General features: G+C 37.1%; 1 non-coding gene across 1 annotated transcript; it reads right to left on the bottom strand.

Annotated features, from left to right (window-relative positions):
* Positions 1-18,019: 18,019 nt before the first annotated feature.
* TRNAE-UUC lies at positions 18,020-18,091 on the bottom strand. Its single transcript has one exon. It is a non-coding gene; the product is annotated as a tRNA-Glu (tRNA).
* Between the last annotated feature and the right edge of the window lie 5,526 nt (positions 18,092-23,617).

The following is a 23,617-nucleotide window of genomic DNA, read 5'->3' as shown; positions in this document are numbered from 1 at the left end:
GTGATCTTAGAAAACATGGTAAAGTGGTTTTTGAACAACCTAAAATTATAGATTTTAGTATCTATGTTGATAGGTAATAGTAATGTTGTCAAAGCAATAAAAGACATTATAAGGAATAATTGGAGAATATTAAGCAGCAGTCCTGAAATCAAAAGGTTAGTAGGTGATGGTCCTGTATTTGTGCAAAAAAGAAGGAAAAGTTTTAAGAATTATTTTTAAGCTAAATTAAAAACGCCTAGACCCAAGTGAGGCAAGCTTGGTATGATAAAATGTTATAGCTGTAATATGTGTGAATATTTGTACACTGAGTCCAGTGAAGTAATGATTAATGGATATTGTATTAGAATGAAAGGATGTTTTACATGCAAATCCAAATTTGTTGTTTATTTAGTGTTTTGCAAAACTTGTATGGCATTTTATGTAGGTCAAACTACTAGGGAATTTTATAAGTGAATATATGAACATAAGGATGTTGCTCAATTAAGAAATTAAAAAAAAAAAGCCTTAGCGAAACATTACATGTTGGACAAATATAAGGTTGATTTTAAGTTTTTAGTTTTAGAGGATTTACAAGGTTGTGACTACATTTTAAATGCAGAAGATGAACTGGGGTGGTTAGAATATACTTGGCAAGTGGGTTAAATGCTAACTAGCCCCAGGGTTAAACAATAAGGAGGATTTTATTGTTAACCTTAAAATGAAAAGGGTTCGGCATTAATTAATGTAGTTAAACGGGTCTACTTGATAACACCAAAACACCGACAATGAAATAACCGACACAAAAAAAATGATAAAAAAAGAAAGTTCAAAAACATAAAACTTTACATGCCCGACAAACCAAAATCCCGACAATCAACAAAACAAATACCTTTCCCGTAAAACACACACACAACACAAGCACACCAGAAACCTTACAAACCTACACTAAACCTTACATACACAACTATCTATGCACTAACCTTAACCCAAACCCTAACCCTAAGGTCTATCACTATCGCACACTTACCTTACCCGCACCCTAACCCTAACCCACTTAATCCACCCCTAACCCTTAACTCTGTCACTATTGCACACTAACCTTACCCACACCCTAACTCACTTAACCTGCCCCTAAACCTAAAGTCCATCACTATCGCACACTTACCTGACCCGCACCCTACCCTAACGTCCGTCACTATCACACACTTACCTTACCCACACCCTGTCCCTAACGTCCATCCCTATCACACACTTACCTTAACATGGTGTTCTCAGCATTGGGATTCTCAGCTGTTGGTCTTCTCCATTGTCGATCTTCTGGTGTCGGTGTTCTCATCATCGGCGTTGTGCACTTTCAGCGTTTTCAGGTAGACCCAGTTGAACATGTGACATTCTTTGTATTTAAGGATGGATGTAATTTAGTATTAGTCTGATGATGTCTCACTTTAGAGATGAAAGCGCTTACTGAGTATGTTTTATTTCTGTGTAATAAAATGGTTGTGGTTTTTTAATATCGGATTTTTTATTTTTCATTAGTAGTGATATTTTAAGTATAGCATGTGGGGTCTAGCTTTAAACCAAGGTATTTTTGTTGAGTGACATTTGGTATGCTATTTCCTTTATCATCTTTCAGAAGAACAGGTGGGCATAAAGCTAGTTTCATAATTGTGGAAGAAAGCATCAGATTAGTTTTAAGTACATTTAGCAAGAGTTTATTATGCAGTCAGAAGGTTAACTTTGAGAAACGTGGCTGCGTTTTGTGCTGTAGGGACTGATGAGATGAGCTGGATTCTATTATTAAAATGTTGTCCATATACATAACCAGATTACGGTTTTGGAGATCGTGAAGACGTCATTAATAAAAATAGAGAAGCATAGAGGCCCTAGCACAGAACCCTGGGGAACTCCAGTGTTAAGAGTATGAATATCAGAAAGTGTATTATTTGCAAAAACTTGGAATGCTTTTTTTCTTTTAGGTAGCTTTGAAACCAATTGTTTGTATTGCTACCAAAGGTTAATTTGTATAATTTGTGATGTACCATCTCCAAGGCCATAGTTATGTCAAAGAACACAAAGGTGAGACCATTACTTATAATGTTGTAAAGTGTTTTAATTACCATAGGAAATGTAGTAATGAAACCTGAATGAACTTCTAAAGTGGTGGGTGCTGGCCACATTTATTTATGTATTCAATGAGTTGTTTATAGAGTAGCTTTCAAAGATTTTGGTAATTGAACATAGGTTAGATATAGGTCTTAGCATGTAGGTTTGGGCACTTTGAGTAGGGGTATGATTACAGAATATTTGATTGCTGATAGGACCTTCCCAGTGGTGGGTGAGAGAGAGAGAGAGAGAGAGAGATGGGGATTAAAAATACTTGTAAGGGGATTTGAGAACATTATTAGCTAATAGTTTGATGAAGGAGGGATGCAGCATGCTAAATTTGGATCCACAGAAATTCAAGAAATGCAAGCCCAGATTACTAGATGAGTACATGGCCTTAGGACTCCATTCTTGGTGGAAATGGGTGGTAAGTCCCTCAAAGAAGAATTAGCTCAGCTACAATGATGGAAGACACCAGCATGGGTGACACCATAGTCAAGTCTAACAACATTTTTAGCATTCTTTGTGTTGGCGCCTGCAATGAAGGAAGATGCATTTTGTGGTCTCAAATCAAAGTACCCTCACATTCAGAGTTTGGCCACTCACTGTAAACAAAATATTTGAAAAGCCTCCTTTGGTCCAATAAATGCAGCCTCAGATGGTGTGAATGTTGACAGTAGTGCTCAGGCTCATATCTGTAATAAAGTCCAGCTACCCTGCCACAAAAATATTTGTGGACACAGCAGAGATAGTCTTAGCACTGCATCTAGTACTACCTTTACTGTTGGAAGTCATGCTTGTGTTGCTTTTCTTCTCACTAAGACAAAAAATACATGCCTCTATGCTGCCTCTCGAGAGCCTTACCACTCTTCCCCTTGACTTTGGTAACAGTCTAAAAGGTACATGGCTAAAGAGGAAGACTTTTCTTTATGCATTCTTGCCAGTTCAATTTCCATCAGACATGTCTTTAGAATGTTGAATTATATGACAACAGGATTACACATATTGTAGGAGGGCAATATCTGGTGTCATGATGCTCTCCGTAACATAAGAAACATTCTGCATGCTTGACTGAGGAGGAATATTATGCCTTCAGCTGTACTCATTAGCGCTTTACTGAGGAAATTAGTCTGCATGTGAAAAAATGTAACATCAGAACATAAAAAGTAAAATAAAGAAGGACTGTGATTATAGTGTGCTAGATGAAATGGGGCAGTGATTGTGCAAAGCAAGCTCTATTTCATTGTGGGGAAAAAACTAAAGGAGCACAGGGATGTAACTCTCTTTTCATACTCTCTGCTGATGATGCCAATGAAAAACATGAATAAGGCTGGTAAAAAATAAAAATAAATAAACTGGTAGTACAGACAAGATAGGACACTGATGTTTTTTAGAACCATCCTGACCTAAAATTATTTTTATACTCTCCAGAAGGTGATTTACATAAATACATGCATGTTGACGGCTATTAAAGCTATCCACATATATTTGATTTACATAGGTTCATAGGAGATTACTAGGGACTAGGGACTATAATTTCATTGGATCTGGATGCCATGCCTTTACTTATAAGTTGTGCCACATAAAAGGATTTCCTCACCACTGTGGACAAATGGTGGTCAAAGTTCAGGCTACTATCTATTTGCATACCTGTATCTTTCACCTCTGAGTACACTGTAAGGGGCATGCTACTGAAATTGTAATTTGCAGGGGTATTTGACTTCCTAAAGGGTATGGTAATGCATTTTTTGCATTTAGTTTTAGGCCATGGTTCTGGCACCAATCATTTGCCTGATCTAGACCCCTAAAGGATATCTACATTGTTTGGGGATTCATTGATTATCCCCAGCTTGCAGTTTTGGGCAAACTTTGTCATCCAGAGGCCTTCTAAATTTGTCTTGACTTCAGAGAAGTATATTCAGAACAAAAGTGATCCCAGTACTGAGCCCTGTGGCACACCAGTAGTAACTGGTCTCTTGCTGGATCTGGATTCACTCACTTTAACCATGTGTCATTTCTGTGAGCCAACTGGCTATCCATCTGGTGATGTAGGGATTTATGCCCAGTGTTGGGAGTTTATTTATGACACATGAGTGAAAAATTGTGTCACATGCCTTGGCAAGGTCCAGATAGGCTGTATGGACTGTTTTATCCTCATCCATGGCCATAGTGACTTTCTTAAAGAAATACACAAGATTCAGTAGACATGACCTGCCTTTGACAAAGTAGAATTGGGTCAGGTCCAGTGTTTGGAGGTTTCATATGTAATTGGGTCAGGTCCAGTGTTTGGAGGTTTCATATGTAATTGGGTCAGGTCCAGTGTTTGGAGGTTTCATATGTAATTGGGTCAGGTCCAGTGTTTGGAGGTTTCATATGTAATTGGGTCAGGTCCAGTGTTTGGAGGTTTCATATGTAATTGGGTCAGGTCCAGTGTTTGGAGGTTTCATATGTAATTGGGTCAGGTCCAGTGTTTGGAGGTTTCATATGTAATTGGGTCAGGTCCAGTGTTTGGAGGTTTCCTAGGTCATTATTTATCAGGTCCATGATTATGCTTTCCATAGCCTTACATATAAGACTAGTCAAACTTATGGGTCTGTAATTTCCTTGGTTAGTAGATGGCCCCCGTTTATGCACAGGGATGACTGTTGCTGTCCTCCACTCTACTGGGAAAAAGCCAATCCTGAGGCTGTGGTTAAATAGAGATCATAATGGGCCTGATAAGTCCTGATTTAAGCTGTTTAATAGGCAAACTGGTATATTGGCAGCCTCACTGAAGCCATGGTTTTAGCTTGAGACAGCACAGTGGCAACTTCTTCTTTGGTGATATTTGGCACTGGAGTGGTGGAGGGTATTTTTTAGGAAGAACTGGTGGTGATGGGGAGGTGAAATTTGAGCTAAATTTGTCAGCCAGCAAATTTGCTATGTCTTCCAGCTGAGTATAGGTGATGCCATCTACAACTAATTCCACACATTGTTGGGTGCTGTCCTTAAGACTGTGGACATAAATGAAAAATGACTTATGGTTATCCTTAGCTTTGGAGGTTATTTTTACCTCAAAGTCTGCATTCAGAGACTTGACTAGTACCCTGACTCACTTGTTTAGATGAATGAGTGACTTATTTCTCTGTTGTTCACATTCCCTCTTACTTCGCCACAGGATATTCTTTCTTTTGTTGCACAACTGTAAGTCAAATGGGACTAGAGTCACCCATTTCAGGGACCTCAGTCTAGCCTATGACATAAACAGTACCTGCTCGAGAGACAGATATCTCTCTCAGAGGTGCTACCCCTCTGGAATAGACTTCCAATCCATAGCAAAGCACCTCCATGACCCTGTTTAAGCACAACCTGGATGAATGGATGGGAAACTAAATTTCTGCAGGGGATTGCCCCTGCTTCTTTCCTGGACATGGGTAGTCCTTGCTAGAAAAACCTTGGGCATAGACAATATCTCTCGTATAGTATTATACTGGGATTTAAACAGCTTGGCTTGTGAAGACCTTTCGGTCAATAGCCTAGTAACATCCTCTGAACCTATGAACCTGTTAATACTAGGGTCCACCAGGGTGGCTTGTTTTTGCAGTTTGACCTGGGTTTATTTCAGTCTGGTACTGCCGTTTTTATGCAGTTGATTATATGGTCATACAGGGCAACTGTGTATGCCTCTGCTTAGGTTTCTGTTTTTTCTGGATTTGGGGGAGCTTGAAAACTAGCTATGCCATCCCTTAATAGGGGATAATTTACCTTAGAGAAGTTCTTAAAGTTTTTGGGGTTAGGTGGGGGAGCTAGTTTTACCTTTATTTCAAGGGAGACCACTTTGCAATCTGATCTTACTAGCGAGGACATAACACAAGTGGGGAGCAGCATTCTCCGATATTTGTAAGTATCAGATCTAGGATATTTGCTCTCCTAGTGGGAGTACAGACCAGTTCTAGGGCATTTGAATTTACAAACTTGAGAAATCTTTGGGTCTGCATGCTAGTGGCTGTATATGCCTCCCAATTAATGAAGGGGTGGTTACAATCACCCATGAGTATGGTGTTGGGCTAGACAGTGAGTGATTTTAGTAACTTCAGGTATGATGTATGGGTTTCCTGGTTCATGGTCGGGGACCTGTAGCTAGCAAGAATATGATAATGGATTATTCCCATGGTTAGTTGGACATGGAGTAGCTCAAGTATGTCATATTGTTTGACCAGCCTTGAGGTGTGCTTATCCTTTATGTAGATAGATATACCTCCACCTTTAGATCTTTCATGCTCAGTGGGTGGTCCGAATGTATGGAAGGCATTATAGCCATGCACAGCCCGAGTACCTTCTGTGACTTTGAACCATGTTTCAGTAACTACACAGAGATTAGCATTCTCCAGGGTGAGGAGAACTTCCAAGGAGTGCAGTTTCTTGTTGAGGCTCCTAGCATTGAGCAGCAAACACATTTAACTAGACCTGAGTACCTTTTGTTATGTTGGAAGGTATGCCTGTTTGGCAATGTCTAAAAAAGGCACTATAGGGTGGATAATGCTTTGGCCAATTTCTGAAAGACTAGAGGTGACAGGTGAAGACCATCCCTGGCAAAGCAGTGTGGCCTGTCAACAATGTCTTCTCAGGTTGACAACTATTGGACCCCTTTGGAATGACACCAGTTCCTAAGCCAATTGTTAAAGTCGATCATTTTCTGATGGTATTCTGGCATCATCCTTGAAGACGGTAGAATGTTGCTCAATGCTAGGCTCATACCTGCCTGTGACACATACTCTGAGAGCTCAATCATGTCTTTCTTCATATAGTCCAAGGAGGTATGTCTCAGGTCATTCATGCCCACATGGACTATTGATCATACTGGTACTTAGGGGTAAGTGATCTGAGTGCTTGTGTGATCTGGCTAATCTTGGCCCCTGACAGGCAACTAACTGTAACCTTCCTCTTATCCAGCCTGGTGACAGGAATATCAGTGTGTCTCACAATGGTGTCTCCTATGACCAGAACATTGGGCTGTGGAGTGTTTTGCCTTATGGGCTTGCTAAGTGAGACACCATGAGATTTGGCTGTATGTGTTGTGATAGGGTGTGATAGGAACTGTCTTGTTTGTGTGCATGTGGAGTTTCTGAGGACTGCATCTGAGAGGCCTTTGAGGTTTGGGAAAGTTACAAGTGAAAACCTCCGCGTGTGCGTGCGTGTGTGTGTGTGTGTGTGTGTGTGTGTGTGTGTGTGTGTGTGTGTGTGTGTGTGTGTGTGTGTTGTCCTTTGTGGGTGTGGAGAGTGATTTATGTGAGTCACTAACAACCTACCTGTTGCTTTTTGTGTCTGTATGTGAGAGTCTAGCCTCCAATGTCAATGTGTAGCCACATCTCTCACATACTGTATTTGCCTGTTTGAGAATTAAGTCAGTGTACATAAGGCAATTGTTACATTGCCTCAGGATACTCATGCCCACCAAGATGGATGCAGAGATAGTAGGAAAGTGCCCATCCATGGGTGCAGGTCCTAATGTGTACATGAAAGGAATAAGAGTTGAAGGTGTTTGTAACTAGATGAGGGACATGTGCTTACGTGTCATAATCTGCAGCTAACCTAACATTTGAGGCTGCCCAACACCAAATCAGATGCATACTCTCTGGGCAGCAATAGTCCCGGATGCTATAATAAGGTAACTAGCACAGTAAACTTTCACAATATAATGAAAATAAGCAATGTTTCAGATGTTTGCATCTATACAGGCACTGGCACAGCAAACAGCTCTGTGAAAATGTAGTGAGTTTATACCAACACTGGAAATACAAAAAACTGACTGAGCCCTGGTCAATACAATGACTACACTTAGAGTCCTTTTGTGTGCTTCCCAGCTCAGATAGACCAGGTAAACACATACTAGATGAATAATCCAAGTTCTCCTAATGTAGTAAAGGAGTGTTCAGAGTGCAATGCTACCACAAACAAACTTAAAGATAGGGGTACAGCAGTGTACTTTAAACAGCTTATAAAAGTGTGATTATTCAATAACAGTACTTCACATTGTAGAAATGAGCTAAAAGCCACTCAATTGTCGGAATTTATAAGGGCACTAAAACAAAGTAAGTTGATTAACAGGCCTTTCAGCCAATAAAACAACATGCAGAAATCTCAAGTGTTTCCCCACCTTAAACAGACACAGCTACCACTAGATGGAAAGTCTACTGATGTCTTGATGTAAAAACACAGAAAAGTGCTTATTAGATTGTATAAATACACTACTTTATCCAACAGCTAGCTAAATAATGAATTCAGAGCAAGTAAATCAGACAATGAGAAGCAAAATACACTTTTTTTTTTCAAATTAGCATACGGAAAGGTAAACAAATAATTCAAGATATCAACAGCAGTATAGAAAGGGAGGAGCTTATAAAGCTCAATTTACAGTAAGGGTGGGCAGCTTAAAATCACCAGGTTTAAAAATCAGAGCATCAAAGGAAGATGGGTGGAAAAAATAACTAGCAGGGAATCACCAGCCATGCTTTTAGTTTATGCAGTCTTGAAGTCTTTCAGAAAAGACAAAGAACCAGACATTCACTGTGTATTTAAGTATCCCACAAGAAACAATTTAATGAATGAAAAGAACACGTGAAATGTGCAGCCTAGATAATGTCTCTATCTCTCACATAGAACAAAAACACCAGGCCAAGCAGATTTCTTAAAACAGAAATCAAAATGGAGCAGGTAAACCAGAAAGCAGTTCTATCCCTTTAAGCAACTCAGACAAAAAATAAATATATAGGTTTACTTTCATCACCCAAATGGGAATCACCAGCAGCAGAAAAGACAAAGACCCAGAAATTCACTGTGTATTTAAGTATCACTCAAGAAACAATTTAACCAATGAAAAGAACATGTGAAATGTGCAGCCTAGAAAATGGAAGTGCCTATCTCTCACACAGAAGAAAAACACCAGGCCAAGCAGATTTCTTAAAACAGAAAACAAAATGGAGAAGGTAAAACAGAAAGCAGCTATATCACTTTAAGCAACTCAGACAAAAACAAAATATACATTTACTTTCTTCACCCAGCAGGGATCAATGGCAGTTCTCTTAGTTTATGCAGGCTTGATGTCTTTCAGAAAAGACAAAGACCCAGAGATTCACTGTGTATTTAAGTGTACCCTTGTCATTTTGGTTCTGATTATGGCTGAAAATGTACTGTGGTCAATTCACAATACTCAAGTAATACATAATTAAGCAAACACAATTATTTTTCACATTCTACAAGTATGCTTTAAATAAACAGATATATTTTATATAAAAGAACTGAAAAATTATACATTGAGCAACAAGTTGATTAGTGCTCTCTCAGAGTGAAAACTGCCAAACTGTTAAAAATGCCAGTAAATTTATCAATCTACATAAAACTCAGTTACTGGCCATTAGTTAAACTACCTGGATATCAGCGAAAAGGCATTTAGAGAAAGGAAGGGAAAAGTAAACAGAAAAGGAGAAGTAAAAGCTCTGGATGGGATGAACATTGATACTGTTCATCAAAAATGAGTTCATATTTCAGCTTTAGTACAGGAGATGACTTTCAGTCATTTTAGAGGAAAATAAATTAAATGCACTCAGAGGTGTTTAAAACAAGTAAAACACTGGAGGGAAATCTAAAGTAAAATGATAAGTCTGAAAATCGAGGGATCTTTAAGTAGTTATTCAGATAAGTTGATAAAACTGCAGCAACAAGACAATGAAATGAAAGGAAGACCAGTTGAACATGAAGCTTCTCAAGAACTGTTAAAATAGTAGAGTCAGAAGACAGAGCACAGCATGCAGAGAAAACCTGAGATATTTTGCTATAACACATAAACTGGAAGGAATAGAGTACATTAATTTTATGAAAGTACAGCTAAGCAACTGAACTGGTGCTCCTCCAGAGCAGGATTTGTTAATTGAGAAGGCACATTGTGTGTATACTCCCAATCCGGTCACCAGAAAGCAGCCAAGACCTGTATTAGTAAAGACATAATCATGCCAACAGAAAGAACTATTCCTAATAGTACTGTGACAAAATGGAAATTAGATTGTTTGTGGAAAATGACTTTTGACTATACACCAGACAGAAGAGAAGCAAGTTAGTACTAGTTGTCAGGGGATGGCAAGAAGCAGGTTGAGAGTCCAGTAACAATATCCAGCTTTTTCAAAAAATTTCTTCTTGGAAGATCAGACACTGTTGGACACAGAAAAGGCTAAGGAGGAGTTTAAAAAAATAGCCAACAAAGAGCAAGACAGCAAGGTGAAGGGAACTGTGCTTCTCAATCTTCTTACAATAACAAAGTTCATAGATATTACAAACAAAATATTTTCCATTGCTCCAAAGGAAAATGCATCAGTGAGAGAGAAAAAAGCCAAATAAATGACGAATAGAATTAGGAGTACTGTGGGTTTGAACCAAAGACCAGTGTTGGGAGGTCACATTGATCAGGAAGAAGATCAGTAATTATGTGAAATAATTGAATGAATGGGAGAACTCTAAAGCATTAATCATATTAGATGTAGTTTAGACGTGAACTGGAAGTTTGTTGACCTTGTTAGTCAGGTGGGATAACCATAAAGTATAACCCCTACTTTATGTCATTATTGTTTAAAATGACACTGAAGAGACTGAAAAAGAAACTATAAATAAAATAGTTTTTGTTCTAATATATTATTTACATATCATTTCATGATATAAATTGCATGCAATATTGTAAAGTAGTTCTATAGATTATACAGTCAGGTGTATTTTAAATTTGAGCCACATACCAATTTTATCAGAGATATTACAGTGATATTAAAGGAAAAAGTATTTTTTTTCTTAACTATAATATATCCAGCCTTTACTATGCAGCAAGATAAGAATAGTGCAACAAGATAAGACAGGCTGAAAATAAGCAAAGGGAAAGTTACTACAATGTTGTGATATTGGTCTTGTGGGGGTTATAAAAGCATATTTATCATATTATATGTAGAATTAAAACATAATTTCCCCTGTTTTATAGCAGTGGGTGCCTAGACTAATGTCCTTGCTGTAAGCTGTAAACTATTTTTAAGCAAATTGGCTGGAAAACAATAGACTGATGAAATGGCATGAAATGGTAGCTCTTTCTTGCATTTGCAAGCTTATTAGCTGTCTATTTTTCAATTGGAAACTGATTTTATCTGATTCAAGGTGCAAAAAGATGCAAGCAATTAATCATGAGAGGTCAGTTCAGTGTGTTCTAATTGAAATATGCAATGGTTCTTTCTTAAATTTCCAAAGTTACTAGCTGTTTTTCCCCGATTAGCAAATGTTTAAGCTGAAGACAAAAAATCTGCAGGTGCAAGCAATTAATCATGATAGATCTAAACAGTGTGGTTTGAAACTGGCAAACAGTTAAATGAAAATAAATGATGTTTGAGACTGTGGGACGTGAATAGTTATACAAGTAGTTGCCTACCCAGCTGCCTTACTACTTTAATGCATTAAATATGCCAGAGCACAATTTTGTTTATTTATTTAAGGGTAGCCAGTGTACTTTTTCTTTGGTCTAAAAGTTAATGTTTACTGAAAGCATGGAGGTTGTTTTATACATCTAAAAGAGGAATAGGAATAAAACAAGAATAGACAGCAATCTGCATACGTGGACACATAAGCTCTGATGTGTGCTGTACAATGGTTAACCGTAATGTTAGAAAACAATACCTGTGGCTACAGCCACCAATCTGAGGCAACAGCTACTGTAAAGTTTTTTTTTTTCTTGAAAGTGTAAGTAGCTTCATGTGCTTGCTGTGACGTAAAAGATGTTGGAGGGAGTCTGAAAAGGTATTCTGTTTTCTGTTTCTTGAGAGTCTTTAATGAACCAAAAGGCCTGGGAAATTGATATAGGTTCAACCGTATAAGAGAAAAAGCAACTATAAACAAGATCAGCTTGCCAAAAAATAAGCTGCAAGCTAGAAATATATATTCAAAAGAACTATTATGTATCATATGTGGGAATAACAGCTTTTTATCAGAATGACAGCTTTGCTAACATGAACATTTTATGTTAGTGGCCTTATAGGAATATACAAAAAGCAAACAGTATTAAATTATATTGAGAAGTGTTTGGACCAAATAGAATTATTAGAGGAGACATACCTGGATATAAATTAATATGTAAATTTCACAAAAAATGGATTTCAAGCTAGACACTCAACAAAGTATCAGGTAAAGAGGAAATCATGAGTATTAATGTTCTATATGATAGGGGCAATAAAAATTATAGGAGGAAAAAGACAATAATGTTAGGTTTGTGGTAATAAGGGACCATTGTCAGAGGAAGGATTATGCTTGCATGCATTTTTATTCCACCTAAAACTACTATTATGGGGCTTGGGAGAATTAAAGAGCTATTAGCAGGGAATATTATTTATCAGTGGGGACTGGAACCTGACTTGCAATAGTAAGTCTGCATCAGGAAGATGTAGAAGGGAAAATATAATAAAAGAGGATAGATTTCTGAAGTAATATATGAAAATATTTGGTATGGAAGATGTAAATATTGGAGATGGAACCCAGACAAAATATTTATATATTATTTTCCAATTTAAAATAATTGGCCTAGACTGGATAGACATTACATTTGACAGTAACTTGTGCATTTAATTGAATGCTTTGAGATTCACCCTATAACTATATCAGATCATGCACGAATAAAATGAAGATGATGATGCAGGGTAAGAATGTAAAAATGAACAACTGTACTTTTCTACTTATCTGTTAATAAGAGAGGGATTTAAGGAATGGTTAATAGGTAAGGTTTAAGAGTTATCAGAAAAGATAGAAATTACTTCAAGAGGGCTCTCTAGTGGATGGGATAAAATGGGAATTTAAATTATGGTGGAAATAAAACAGAAACAGCTATTTTAAAGAAGTAATTGGAATTATTTAGAGGGGTTGACAAAGGTTAAAGTATTGCAGAAAAAAAGGAATCACACAGACAAGAAGAGGATTAAATGCTGAGTACTAAAGGGAACATTAAGGAACATTTGGATAACATGCATTCGTTTAGAAAAGTTTCTGTTAAGTAATTATTTTGATAACACAGTGACTTAACAGAAAGTAAAATGAGATGCAGCCAAACTTAAGGAGTCTATGATAAAAAAACAGAGATCCTATAGAGGTATTAGAGATACTTTGGAAATGTTATGAAAAAATGCATAAAGCAGAGAAATGGGGAACTGAGAAAATGTGCAAGTGGAAATATTTATGGAAAACGTAATTATGGCAGGGTTAGTGGAAGATGTGTCTCAACAATTAATAGTGAAGACAGGAAGAGATGAGATAAAAGCTGTGATGCATACTCAACAGGGAAGTGTCCAGGAATGATAGTATTCCTGTTGAAATGTTGAAGTTAGGAGAGAAGAAAAAGATGATGATCTGGAAAGTGTTGTTTTGTTTAGCAGCATTTTAAGGGGTAGAGGGGAGGAGTACCAGCATCTTGGAAGAAAGTTGTGGTGGTTGTATTATCCAAACAGTGTAAAGATTCTTCAGATGTAACATCATAAAAGATCCATTTAAATTGTAAACCACAATTATAAAGTATTTATGCCTGTATTAGCTAAGAGAATGACAAAGGTGTTACCAAAGTTGATAGATATGGATCAATGCAAGTTTATGAGGGAGGAGGCAAACATTTGACAACATTAACAAAGCAATGGTGATCCAAAGAGAAGAAGGGTGTAAGAAGACACTACTAATTTTATTGGGTCTTGATGCAGAGAACACACTCAATAACAGACTCATCTGAGGTTTTAAGAGGAGGGCAATGTGAGCATTTGTGATCCATGACAGAATTTGATTAATAAGAATCACATATATATGAGGAGTCAGATGCAAGAATTAAGGTGGGTGGGTACCTCTCTGACAAGCCATGTACGAACAAAGAAACCAGGCAGGGATGTCCTCTTTCCCACCTGTTATTTGCTTTTTATGTAGAGCCACTGTCAAGTCTGCTAGATAGCACATTGGATTAAAGTTAATGAGCTACTTCCTGTGGTATAGGGGGTTTGATTGCCTCAGTTTTCATTTGCCTACTGTGAGATCTTGAACAAGTCACTTATCCACTCAATACTTTGGGATAATTGGAAATTTGTGCTAAGTTCCTTAAAGGTCTCTTGGACTGCATCCCTAGTAACAACCTATGAACCTACAAAAAATAATATATTTGCAAATTAAAGGATATAACTGGGACGGTACTCAAGAAAATTTAGCTTAATTTGGAGATAATATTATTCTGTAAATGATAAATCGAGAAAATAATATTTTGGTGGTGTTAAAAATTAAGATACACTTTCAAGTCTTTTAGGATATAAAATAAATGAAAATAAAATAAAGGCTGTAGCAGTAAACAATGTACCTATGCAAGTAAGATAAAGTATGTATAGATTAAAAAAGGATTGCTATGGCAGCTAAGGATGTTTGGGAAGAAACTAAATCAAGAATATTACAAAAACTGAGAAACTGGAACCATTTAATGATGGATATGGTTAGTAAGATACAAGCAGTAGAAATGTTTCTAGTTCCCTTTGTTTTATATGTATGTCGGGAATATTTGTACCAGTCAGCAGAGAAGTTGTGGATGATAATAAAGAGTTAATTGAATTTATTGGTCAATGAAAGAGAGCAGCAGTTAATTAGGACAGATTGATTATCCCTATAGAATAAGCAAGGTGGTTTAGTATTACTTGATTTATAAGAGTATTTTTAAAGCTAGACACGCATGGTTCATTCACACACACACACACACACACACACACACACACATATATATATATATATATATATATATATATATATATATATATATATATATATATATATAGATCTAGGGCTTTTGATCGAAAGATCAAAAGCCCAAATCCATTACCACCGAACACACTTTAACGAAAGCGCTTTCATTGAAAAAGTGCTTTTGTTAAAGTATGTTAAAAAAAAAAAACACAAGATCTACTTGAATGCAGGGGGGGGCAAGCCCGATACCCACCTACTTTAATATTCTCACTCTGAGTTCACACTACAGTGGAGAAAAGGGAATTATCCCTTACTGTACCGTAGTATGACCGGAACAACAAGCATACTTATGCAAAAGTGCTCCTTCAGTGAACAGCACTTTCACGCAAGGATGCTCAACAAATCAGAATTCGGTGAAAGATGCAGTCGAGCATCTGTACGGATCATATATATATATATATATATATATATATATATATATATATATATAAAACTAAAGCAGGGTGTTACAGATCTAAGTGAAAAGGATAATGATGAAATGAAGGAGTTTGAAGGAGAATGAGATGGTAGGATTTTGTATGCAAGTCTATAAGGAAAATACCATCAACTATATACAATACTTTGTATCTTTCAGCTTTTCCCGGTTAGGGGTCGCCACAGCGGAACTCCGGTCCGCTAATGATTGGTAGTTGATTTTTATGTGCCGAGTTACCAGCCCTGATGCACAACCTTCAATGAAGGTACGCCCATTCATGCATGTCTCCACGCAGAAGACGCTCTAGCTGAGAATAGAACCGGACAGCGTCTTCCTGTGAGGCGATAACGCTACCGCAGCACCACCACCACGGATAACTATATACAATACTGTATTCACGAAATAACAGAAAGGATTCTAAGAACTATGCCAGAGGGGAAATGGAGATAGGAGATTTTACCAATAGCTACTTCTACTTGTAAGTGGTATAGAAAATAGCCAAGAATTGACTGGAATTTGCTGGAAAAAAATTAACAAAAATTAAAAAAGGTGTTGCGAGCAAATTACTTGGGAGGGAAAGGTAACAGAGTGTGATGATACTAAGCAGAAGTTTGTACTGCAGGATTTAAAATGCTTTTTTGATTGATAATAATATAGGCAAAGAGAATGGGATAGGGGAAATCCAAGAGGGGAAGCTCTGGTAGAGTTTTTAGCTAAGTCTAGAGCAGAAGCTCCTGTTAAAACAATGATCAGTAGTAAAGTGTTTAACATATTGCATGATAACTACATGACTCACTGAGAGGAGGTTAGAAAAGATTGTAAAAAGAGAATGGAAATGTAAATTACAGAGGAATAATGGGCAGAAATTTGTAAGACTCCTAAGCAGGCAACAAAGTCCAGAAGGTTTAAGATTTTTGCATGGAATTGTTTAGGTCTTTTTATACCCTAAGTATGCTGCAGAGGATTCTTCATTAGGTAGATATCAATATTTGTAGGTGTAATAGGAAAGACAGAGAGGTTAATGGGAACATGTTTTTCAGAATGTAATGAGTTGGCAGATTTTAAAAATTACACATAGTACTTGTGCAGAAATAAATGGATAACAAATGGTTGTAACTAAGGAAATTATTCTTTTGGTCTGGAATATAGGATCTGAATTGCCTAAACGTTATTGGGTGCCAAAAAAGCAATCAAAATTCAAAATCTATTGCCAGTGTAAAGGAAGTAGTAGATATTGTAAATGAGATAAATAAACTGGAGGCATGATCTTTACAAAAGGGAAGAGCAAATATCATACAAATAAATGGAATTCTTGGGAACAGTATGTGATGTCCCTCCTCCGGGCCAGTGATCAAGAAGCCTGAATCCTCACCACTAACACCAGTGAAGGAATGTTCACTTGGAACAAAAATAGATAAACACAGTATTTCTAGATGCAGCTCTCTGCATCAAGCACATTTTTCTCTTAAGAGCACACAGGGAACACACACAATCTGGGGCCTGGGTTTCTCTCTCTGACACACACACTCTTTGAGATTTGATTTTCACAGACACAAACACACACACACACACACACACACACACACACACACACACACACACACACACACACACACACACACACACACACACGCATGCACATGCGCACACACACACACACACACACACACACACACACACACCTGGGAAAGGCTGGCACAGATGTACTAGCGATGCCCCTCGGCCCAGACTATAAGGTAGTTACTGCCACAAAATACTCCAAAGCCAGCTACTCTAAAGCTTTGACAAGCGTACCCAATTATACTGAGTGAAATTAATACTAATACCAATGGTAATGCTGACCAAACACCAAGGCTTTCAGGAGTGGCCACAGTGTCACCAAATAAATATGAGTACTCTCAAAGGTTAAAATATTCTCTAAATGACCAGCCACAATGAGAATTATAAACATGTTTAATAATAAATAATAAAAAAATGAAAATACTAAATACCTATTTACAATAAACACTGAAGTTTCAATCACACAAAATATTAAATAACACAGATGAATAAATTCACACAGATACAGAAAAACAGTACTTAACTAATCTCTGACTGATCTAAAGAAGTACTATTCCCTGGTTACTTACTAAAGCAAGGCAAGATGAAGTAGGTGAGAGATCCTTCTCTGTCTGGTTCCAAAAAACAGACTCCTTTGAGACTTCAGTCTCATCTAGTATGAAAACATCATTTTAGTGCTGGATTAAGAATGTCATTACACACATCTCATCATCTGGCTTCTGGTTCCCATACCACTTCCTTTACTAGCAACTGAACCAGAATCTAGCATATATGTGTCAATACTGCACACACACATAGAGCTTTGCTAAGATGTATTGCAGCTTCTGGAAGTCATAAAATAATTTCAAACTTCCACCTTCCAGAGTAGCAATTAGTTCACTGCTAAAGACAATAAAGAAGCCTTCCTAGTATAATTTTTTGTCTCTGGCTGCATTGGGACCCATGAGATGTAATCTTTATGGCCTAAATTAAGTAATTTAATTTCAAACTATTTTTTCAAAGTTATAGGTTCATAGATTAGTACTAAGCTAACTGCCCTTGCAAGCCATTTTAAGCCTAGTCAATTATCCCTTGTGAGACTCAAACCCTGCACCTTGTGTTTGTAAGGCAAACACCTTAACCATTAGGCCACCCTCCCAACAAAAATGTAACCCATTCCCATACAGGGAGTCGAACCCAGGCCGCCTGGGTGAAAACCAGGAATCCTAACTGCTAGACCATATGGGAAAGCCCATATAGCTGAACTGAGATTAACCTCTTTTCTTCCAGTATCCTCTGTTACAATATATACATTTCCTCAGTTACAACAGTACAGTCTGATATAAATTATATTTATTTCTGTCCAGCAGGACACACTGTTGGTACATTTTTAACATAAGCAACTTTACAAATACATTTTTCAACATATAATTCTTTACAAAACTCCAGCTAGCTGTGCTGGCATATATTATGCATCCACTGTCCTACTTCTCCTGGCATAGCTGGCAATACCTCACATCATCACACAGTGCATGCAAAATAATGTTTGGGAGAGGAGTGTGGTTTAAGGGAAGACAGGAATTGAGCAACATATGTAATATTGGAGTGAATAGAAATTGTTAAAAAGAAAATACATGTATATAAAAATAACAACAGAAACTATTATGGTTTCTTCTCTTCTTTATTATGCATGTAATCCCATGTTATAGTTTAGAATTTGATTACATAATAAAAATGTTTAAAAACATGAAAAAGTGCCACAGGTAGGTAATTACAATGAAAGCAGATTGTTTAAATGTTTGTTGCTATATAATCCTGCTGATCCATAGACATTAATTGTTTTTGATAAACTGTTCATTCCTTACTCATGTGTTTCCTGCATAATCCTCTAATTTAATTTAATTTGTAGCAAAGTAGATTGCCTGTGTGATGACCTCGGCCAGAGGCAAACAGTAAGAATAAAAAGAGATGTGGCAAACATTTAAATAGTGACAGAGCTTACACAAAGTAGCATAAATGATAAAATACAAAAATAAATGACATATGATATTACATAGTTACATAATATAAAAAGGTATAACTGTTATATTATGTTCAGATATTTAGTCAAAAGCAATAGCAAGGAGTAAATTAATCAGCAGCATTTATCTTTAAAGAAAAAAGTATTTCCAGAGTGTATTTTCTAAAAAAAAAAAAAAAAAAAAAGAAAATATTGGAGAAAAGACGAGGGACAATAAGTAATGAATTATGGCAGGATTGACGAGACTAAAGGTGAAAAAAGTAAAAAAATAATAATAAAAAAAGACTAGCAACATATTTCACAGAAAAAAATAAGCAAGTAGCCCATTGCCATGTTGGCTGTGCCATATCAGGGAAGAAAGCCTCTATAGCTATTAAGATGATAACCCTGCACATTAGGGTAACAGTCAGAAACATGTAGGTTCTATTATACTATAACATGTTTTTTTTTCTCTGAATGCTTTAGTCTTTATTTTATTGGCTATGAGCAAGAAATGCCATAAGTATGCCTGCATCCCACAACTGTGCATTTTGTAAGATTTATTTATTTATTTGTTTATGGTAAGCAGATTGGATCCCAGCCCTTTTTTAGCTATGACCTGACTACAATACCAAAACACGGATATACAGCCCATAAATTCAGTAAATGTGGCCAAATAAAGATGTAGTAAACCAAGTCAGTTGCAGTATTATGCAGCCAGTACAAGTATCATGATACACAAAGATATAAAACAACAGACACTATTTGCAACTAACACTTTACACATTTGCATGCAGTGTTTGCCTAAAGGTAATCAGTAAAACAGGTTTGAAATTTCTGGTTTGTTGGTAAAATCTTGATTGACACTGATAATGCATGCCAAGTTTTTGGACCCCTAAAAAGAAAAATATTTTGCAAAACGCTTTCAGGAATAAGATTAAGGTAGCAATGTAAAATTATTTCATGGGGCAGTGCATAAGTTACATATAAAAGACTTAAAACAAAGCAAACTAAGAGTGGGGCAAGAAGAGAGTTTTGAAGATCAGGGAAGAGAGAGAGAAGTTTTTCCTCTAAGTGGCAACAGAATGACTTTGCTTATTGGTGCTCCAGCTTGAGAGCTTAAAACAATAAATTTGGCTGACTTATTTTTCTTCTTTTTTCAGTCACCTGTGGCATAACATACACAAAAAAGAAATTCCAGAGATTAGTTTGTTTGTGTCTTTCGGCTTTTCCCGGTTAGGGGTCACCACAGCGGAACTCCGGTCCACTAATGATTGGCAGTAGAGTCTTACGTGCTAGCTTGCCGGGCCTAACGCACAACCTTCAATGAAGGAATGCCCATTCACGCATGTCGCCACACAGAAGACGCTCTAACCGAGAATCGAACGGGCAACGTCTAACTGTGAGGCGACAACGCTACCACAGCACCACCACCACAGTACAAATTCCAGAGATTAGTAGTAAATAATATTCTAAGGTATGACTCAAGATCCTTTTGTTATAATGACTGGTTCCTTTAATCTGACTGAGAGTTTAACTAGATTTACTTAAAAGTTTAATGGAGGGTCAAATCTGATGTCCATGTGTTTGAAGTGATTTATTAAGGGAAGGAGTCTTCCTTTTAATAAGGGCATAACACAGCTATCAGGGGACAGTAGAGAGTTGTTTGGTTATAGTGGGCAGCATAGCCTTTTTTCAAGTTTAGGGAGATTGAATGATAAGCCATCTTTAATTCTTGACAAGGTTGTTGCATAATGAATTATTGACACAGCCAGTAGACTTCTCATGTAACCGCGTGACTATTATTATGGTAAAAGAATAGAAAGGGGCTGTGCAGAGCAATTCTAAAAGAATTAACAAAAATAATAAATATGAGTGTCCCTAAAACCAAGCTTAGCTTTTTTGTAATGCCAGTGACCACTTGTTTTGTGTGGAAGAAGTTCTTTATTCTTACAAGATAGACTCTTTTAGAGAAGTAGTTACTAATTCATTCTACAGAGATTATAAAGAGATTATAAACAAGAGAATTCTGGCAAAAGCTTAAGGTGTTGGACTGAGTCAAATACTTTGGAGATTAATAAATCAACACAGCATACATTTTTAGGTATTACTTATTATCAGAGAAGATATTAGGATATTATTTGCACTGTAGGTTGTCAAGATATGATGCCCATCCATAAAGCCGATCACTTGGCCCATTACTATTTTGTGGTTGTCATTCTTTTTATAATTTATATTTGATGATTAATTAAGAGTGCTATGGAACTGTTGGGTCTCTGTTATTTATTACCTGAGGAAGGAAATGATGACAGTATTTAGCACTGTAGGTTATTGAGCTGTGGTACCACAGGTGAGCAAGTACAGATCACTTACCCCATTACTATTTTGTGTTTATTATTATTTTTATAATGTATATTTGCTGACTAATCCTGACTGCTCTGGTAACTGTCAAGTCTCTAGTCCAATAATTCTAGTGCGATGTGTGTGTGTGTGTGTGTGAGTGTGTGCGTGTGTGTGTACAAAGTAATGTACCTGAAAGGTAGTTAACATGGACAAGGTGCACTGGAAGACTCTGTGCTTTACAAAGAGAGTGATTTGAAATGGGCCTTGGGTGCTAACATAAATAGCTCTGCAAGTCCTAATCTAAGAGTGGATGTTAGATGCCCATACCCAGGACAGTAGTACATATTCCCTTTATGATCTTAGGATCAAGTTGCATTTGGTGATTTGGCTATTGAATCAGCTTTGTGTGAACTTTACTTTAACAATTTAAGTACAGATAATGTGACTCAAGAATCCATCTGGAAGCATCAGACCCATTTGAGGCAGAGGATAAGATCTAAAGACCTTAGCTCCTGTCTCCCACATAACCAGGTGGCACAGTGGTTGGAAGTGGTGGGATTTAAACCCAATCACTGGCAGACAAGCCATCATATAGTGGTGGCAATGGCCTATCCATCATAGCTGGTTGGCAGTGATGGGATTCAAATGCCCTCTAGCTCCAGCTTGATCCTTCTCAAGGAGGTTTGCTGTGAAAGAGTTATAAATGGTAGGGAATGAACCAGAAGATACTGACAGATTTTATGGTATACTAGAATTCAGCCAAATTTAATATAACCATAATTTGATAGTTTTTTAGCCACCTGTTGGCCTACTAGATAGATTGTAACTTAATGTGGGAGGAAGGAGTCACTTTTTTAATAAATATCTTGGTAAATGCAATGTGTGTCACTTGGTTGCTTGAAATGGTAAGCAAATAAACTGACTTGGTGGTGTGGCTAGAAATGATCTTGTCATCATACTCAAGTTAAGCTTGTGGGATGAAGTACATTCGCCCAGTAGGTTGTTTGCCTCATACCAGAGTTCTTTAGAATTCCCTTGCAGTCTGAGCTGATGTATTTTAAAGTATTGAAATTTGTTTCTATTTTAAACCTATTTGCACATATTTTTGGCATAATTTTCTACCTAACTTGCTAAAATACTGAATGACTGCTCACAGATCCTGATCACTTTGGAGACCTGCTTATTATCCTCGTGGCAATGAAGCAGTGGTCACCCCTTGCACCTTCCACTGAACTGCATCTGATTCAATCTATCCAGTCCTCCTGCCAAACTTCTGGCTTGTGAGCTGCTAACTGAGCACTGGTTGTTGGCATCACAGGCAGAAGACCTAGCTCTACAACATCAGGTGGAGAGAATTTATTGTCCTTTAGATCTTTAAAATGTTGCAGGATATGCTGTATTTAGAGTTTAATGCAAAACTGTCTTAAGTAATGTACAGTGGATGTTAAACAATTAATGTGGCATTGTGGAATCATCCAGGAAGGCTAGAGGACAAAAATATTGTGGGGGCTATGATCACATCTAGAATGAATCAGAAACAATTAAACAAAAGACCCACAGTGGATATCTTCAAAGAACCAAAAACCCTCAGATTACCACCTGAATTTGATGGTGTACTGTTTTACTATCTTCATTGTGCCTGGGTCATCTGTGGACCAACTGCCTCTAATTCTTGTTTACTTCTGATGCAGTGGTTACAGCCATGGTAGTCCCTTTTGTGAAAAGATGTCCCTTGAATCCAAATGAATTAAACTCAGTGTTGAGTGGCTTACCCCCCTGCAATACATAGAAGCCCATGAAGAAGATGCAACAACATTTTCCAGAACATATCCAATACAACTACTGCCTTACAGCCACTAAACTGCATTACTCATTGCACGTCTAGGTACCTCCCTAAATTCTTACTGTAGTAATGGCGCTTTGATACTCTCACTTTTGTGTGTCTTTAAACATACCTTTCAAACTTGAGTAACTGACAGAGGTTGAACATATTGTCTAATGTACTAAGTTAAAGTCTTTCAAATGTCTCACATTTTGTTTTTATATATGGAGTATACATCTTACATACATACATACAAACATTTCAAGCACTGGCATTGATGTCCTTCTAGCCTGCAATATACCAAAATAGCTGTTCCCATAATGAGTCCAGACTATTCTTAAAAATATCTAAACTAGTGCTTGTTTTAATGTAATTTGATAGGGTGTTCCATGCATCAGCTGCTTCTCAGAGAACCAATAAGTACACTTCTTTTTCCTTTAGAATTTTATAAGGAAGTTGTTTGATAATTCTCTACTACTTTTGGATAACACCAAACATTTCCAGAGGTAGTTGTCTCTAAGTGCCCTACATACCTGAATAAGATCTCCTCTTAAATATCTATAAGAGACACTGTACAAGTTCAGGTATTTTAGTCTTTCATAATAACTTA

This window comes from Protopterus annectens, chromosome 8.part0 (genome assembly GCF_019279795.1).
Source record: "Protopterus annectens isolate FY-2018-M chromosome 8.part0, PAN1.0, whole genome shotgun sequence".
NCBI lineage: Eukaryota > Metazoa > Chordata > Ceratodontiformes > Protopteridae > Protopterus > Protopterus annectens.
This window is presented reverse-complemented; position numbering and strand designations above follow the sequence as displayed.